Genomic DNA, 6,000 nt, shown 5'->3' on the forward strand with positions numbered 1-6,000 from the left:
ATATACACACCTACGCGCGCACACTCCTTTTCACCAGGGTATGACTACTCTCCTACTCGATTGACGGAGAGAGCCGAGTGCGACCGGATATATATATATATATATATATACATATATATATATATATATATATACTTTATAGCTAGACACTTGCAGATATTAGATTGTAAGTTGGACAGGGCACCAGCTGCAAGTTGAGATACTACCGCTAGAGAGTTATGGGGTCCTTTGTCTGGTCAGACAGTACTACATTGTATCCTTCTCTCTGGTTACGGTTCAATATCCCCTTGCCTACACATACACCGAATAGTCTGGCCTATTCTTTACATATTCTCCTCTGTCCTCATAAACCCGACAACAATGAGATTACCAAACAGTTCTTCACCCAAGGGGTTAACTACAGCACTGTAATTGTTCAGTGGCTACTTTCCCTTTGGTGAAGGTAGAAGAGACTCTTGAGCTATGGTATGCAGCTCTTCTATGAGGACACTCCAAAATCAAACCATTGTTCTCTAGTCTTAGGTAGTGACACAGCCTCTGTACCATAGTCTTCCGCTGTCTTGGGTTAGCGTTCTCTTGCTTGAGGGTACACTCGAGCACACTATTCTATCTCATTTCTCTTCCTCTTGTTTTGTTAAAGTTTTTAATAGTTCATTAGGTATCATTTATTTTGATATTGTTACTTTTATTAAAATATTTTAATATTCCTTGTTTACATTCCTCACTGGGCTATTTTCCCAGTTGGAGCCCCTGGGTTATAGCATCCTGCTTTTCCAACTAGGGCTGTAGCGTAGCAAGTATTAAAAATAATAATAATAATAATAATAATAATAATAATGTGTGAATATAAACAGATCTGTAAAGAAATTAGCTTATTCAACTCCAGCTCCATTCATTCAACTCCCCCCCCCCCCTTTTCTTCACTACATTAGTAAAGAAGAAACATTTGTGCCCTAACCACAGGAGAGAGAGAGAGAGAGAGAGAGAGAGAGAGAGAGAGAGAGAGAGAGAATTGTGAAAAGAAAGTCTATTGGGACTATGTAGCTTTCGTTATTGTGCTTAACAATAAATGGAATTCCTCAGAAAATTCTCAGAATTTGATCTCTCCTCTATAATTCTGAACAAAGGTCTTTGGAATTTACCGGAACTAGGAAGAGAGTAAGACAATAGAAATAATTCCAAGATAGAGTAATGTTATTTAGGAAAGTTTATTGATCGACATAAATCTCTCTCTCTCTCTCTCTCTCCTCTCTCTCTCTCTCTCTCTGTGTATATATATATACGTATATATGTATATATCTATATATATATATATATATATATATGAATTGAGATTTATCTTTCTATTTTGATCGGGATGAATTATCTCTCTCTCTCTCTCTCTCTCTCTCTCTCTCTCTCTCTCATTTGAATATTAGTACGATGCTATTGAATGGTTATTCAGATTAATTATGAATAATTCACCGATTATCAATATGATTTGGCAATTTAAAAATGAATACCGATGAACTCGCTATGATTTTTAAAAGTAATTTATCAATTACTTAACATCATCTGATATTTGAATTCCAGTAACATTCTAATGTTGAATAGAAGAAGTTGCTATTCCAACTGCTATTAACTGCCTTCTATTAACTATCAAGTTCATAATTCACTAATTAGATTAATAAAAGCAAAATGAATTTGTCGGAATAGTGATGAATCTGTATTTGTGAGATTGGACAGACTTATAACAATCAATTCTTTATTCCGTGAGTCTATTTGCTTCTGTCTTGAGGTTCAAAGGGTTTACAGGTTTATAAGCAGGACAATGCCCTAGAGACTGACCATACATATATATGATCAGCACCCAAGCCCCCATCTCCATCCAAGCTAGGACCAGGGAGGGCCAGGTAATGGCTGCTGGTGACTTAGCAGATAGATCTATAGGCTCCCCTAAACCCGTTATCTTTAGCTCACAACAATGGTGAGGTTGCAGACACATTAAAGAAGCTATCAGGTTTGAGCGGGACTCGAACCCCAGTCCAGCGAATGGCAGACAGTAATTTTTGTCAATATTATTATTATTATTATTATTATTATTATTATTATTATAAGCTAGGCTATAACCCTTGTTGGAAAAGCAAGATACTAGAAGCCCTAGGGCTCCAACAGGGAAAAATAGCCCAGTGAGGAAAAGAAATAAGGAAATGAATAAATTACAAGAAAATAAACAATGAAAATAAAAATATTTCAAGAAAAGTAACAACGCTCAATTAGATCCTTCACATATAAACTATAAAAAAACTTCAATTGGAGGTTTGAGATAGGCTGGAGTTACTGAAACATTTAATAAGTTCGAGGTTCCTCTTAAGACAACCAGTTTTTTCAAGGAGGCTCACCTGTCAGGCCCTTCCGAAGATAATAATTCCTGTGTTATGAGATTTTGTCCGCCAGGGGAGATTCGAAAAAAAAAAAATTCATTTCTGACTTACTTCGTCTCTTGTTGTTATATGTATGTTCGCTCTTGGTTTTTTTTTTTTTTCTTTTTTTTGAATAACCTATGTAGATTTGTTACCAAGGCTTATATGTTTAAGGATTATACATACATACAAATATATATATATATATATATATATACATATATATATATATATATATAAATATATATACAATACATATATATATATATATATATATATTACATATGAGAGAGAGAGAGAGAGAGAGAGAGAGAGAGAGAGAGAGAGTTTTGAAATTAAGACTAGTTGTCTCGTGTTTAGTATTTGATAAAAAGGTGAAAATTGGGATGTATGGCAACAATGTGGCAACAATACCGTAAGGATTCAGGGATAAACTAGTGTTTTCTGGTGGTTTGGTCCTATGGAGAGAATGAAACGGATATAGTAAGTATTCATTATCCGTTTTGGACTCTTTGGGAATCGCTACCACTCGCACTAATCACCCAAAGTATGTTGCTTATTTTAGTATTTAATTAATTTTCTCAAAAAGCAAGAGGATTGGAGGAAAATTTCTTGAGTACAAAGAATGTTGGGGGTGAAGTTGCAACCCCAACACCTATGACTCCTTAAACGGGGATTTCTTTCCTTAAACTAGTGTACTAGACTCGTCGGAAATGACAGCTAAATATTTAGATATGAACACACACCCACATGCACCTCCTTTTCAGCATGGTATGACTAGTCATTCTCTCCCTCCCTAGCTAAGCGACGAGGAGTACTGATCGTTACCGAGAAGAATATATATATATATATATATATATGTGTGTGTGTGTGTGTGTGTGTGTACATGTATGTATGAATGCATGTATGTATGCATTTACATGTATTTATATATATATATATATATATATATATATCCAGACACTTGCTTATTATTATACAGGGGAGATGATTTCTAATCAATTTTGCTACTGCCGTTTATCTATGTCTACACACATTACTTTTTTATCTGTCTATTTATTTATAATCTTCTCATGTCATTATGATTTACTTTCTCTTTACTATGGTCCGTTTTTTATATATTATCTATATATTATTTACCTTTGTGGCTTTACATCTTTGAGCGTATAATCTTGAAGAACTATGAAGGGGATTCAACTCTCCCAACACGACATTGCAAATGTGGGTCGCTCAGGAGAGATAGAGAGAAAGAGAGGTCGCCACAGGTCAGCAGTGGGCACACACACACACACACACACACACACACACCCCGGGTCATATCGAATGATAAATCACCTTCATACATGCCAGGGAGGGATAGAGAACTACTTCACCGACGACATGAGTTCAGGAGAGGTCAAGTCTCGTCTGTAGTTATCCGAGCATCGTGTGATCTGGGATCGAGAGAAAGTGCATCACGTTTGTATTGAGGATACGCCATTCTTTTAGGATAAATGGAGATCTTCTGTTATTTTTTCTTTTAGGATTAATAGAGATCTGTTATTTTTCTTTTAGGATAAATGAGATCTTCTGTTATTTTTCTTTTAGGATAAATGGAGATCTTCTGTTATTTTTCTTTTAGGATAAATGGAGATCTGTTATTTTTCTTTTAGGATAAATGGAGATCTTCTGTTATTTTTCTTTTAGGATAAATGGAGATCTTCTGTTATTTTTCTTTTAGGATAAATGGAGATCTTCTGTTATTTTTCTTTTAGGATAAATGGAGATCTTCTGTTATTTTTCTTTTAGGATAAATGGAGATCTGTTATTTTTCTTTTAGGATAAATGGAGATCTTCTGTTATTTTTCATTTAGGATAAATGGAGATCTTCTGTTATTTTTCTTTTAGGATAAATGGAGATCTTCTGTTATTTTTCTTTTAGGATAAATGGAGATCTGTTATTTTTCTTTTAGGATAAATGAGATCTTCTGTTATTTTTCTTTCAGGATAAGTGTTTTATCTCTTATATCATATTATTATACAGTTATAACTATAACATATCTTATGTTAAATATGATACCCAGAGAAAGAGCAACCCACATTTTAGGTTAGTATATGTCATTCTTTTAGCATAACTGATTACTATCTTCTGTAAATTTTTTTTCGGATCAAGTATTTTATCTCATATGATATATATTTTTATATAGATGTACTATAGATACAACATATCTTATGTTAAACGAGATATCTGGGAAAAGTGCAATGCGCATCATTTGACGTAAGGATACACCATTCCTTTAGGATAAATGTTTAGTACCCGCTGTTATTTTCTTTTTGGACAAAAGGTTTCCCCATGAATAAAGATAAGACATATCCTGTGTTTAATGGGATATTGGAAGAAAGCGCAACATGTATTTTAGGTTACTATATGCCATTCTTTTAGGATAAATTATTAAAACCTTTTATTATTTTCTTTTAGAATAATTATTTTATCACATTTTTGTTATATACTGCATATCTTATATTAAATCTGCACATAATATTATCTTATATATATATATATATATATATATAAATATACATATATATATATATATATATATATTGTGTGTATATACATACATACATATATATATATATATTGTGTGTATATACATACATACATATATATACTGTATATATATATATATATATATATATATTAGCTTGTTTTCATTTCGAAATTGTCTTATATCAGTTATTTCTCATTTATTTCTCTTGATATCTGTTGACTTGATATAAGAGATGGCCCTTTATACCTAATATATATGGATTTTATAATAATAGTTAACAATAATCTATATATTAATACGATAGCGTGTTTGTTATCTATTTTGTGTGTCACACTTTAAGGAAAACGGAAATATTTTCATGGTATACTCTTAAAAATTTAAGCTTTAAAGAAAACGGAAATAATTTCATGGTATGCTCGTGCGTCACGCTTTAAAGGAAACGGAAATAATTTCATGGTATACTCGTGCGTCACGCTTTAAAGAAAACGGAAATAATTTCATGGTATACTCGTGCGTCAGGCTTTAAAGAAAACGGAAATAATTTCATGGTATACTCTTACAAATTCACGCTTTAAAGAAAACGGAAATAATTTCATGGTATACTCTTACAAATTCATATTAGACTTTGATTACTAAACCAAAGCACATCTTACATAGTTTTCCCAATTTTGTTTTTAGTCATACCCTGGTGAGAAGGGGGTGCACCGAGAGGTACACAAGGAAACTACAATCTCCCACAATTTTGCCGAAACTGCCTTGGTGTAGTTAGGAAAGAGCGATTGGGTAGAGTTGAATGTGTGTTTGTAAATATCTATATAATATATTTACCTGTCATTTTTTATGGTTAGGATAAATCAATAATGATAATGATAATGATAATAATAATAATGGTAATGATAATAATAATGATAATGATAATGATGATAATAATAATAACGATGACGATGATGATGATGATGATGATGATGATGACAACAGTGATGATTTTTTTTAGAAATTATAGAATATGATTTTCACTAATTACTGTTATCATTTTTCACCAAGGGATGTAATTGGTGCAAATGTCG

This window comes from Palaemon carinicauda, chromosome 23 (assembly GCF_036898095.1).
Source record: "Palaemon carinicauda isolate YSFRI2023 chromosome 23, ASM3689809v2, whole genome shotgun sequence".
Classification (NCBI taxonomy): Eukaryota; Metazoa; Arthropoda; class Malacostraca; order Decapoda; family Palaemonidae; genus Palaemon; species Palaemon carinicauda.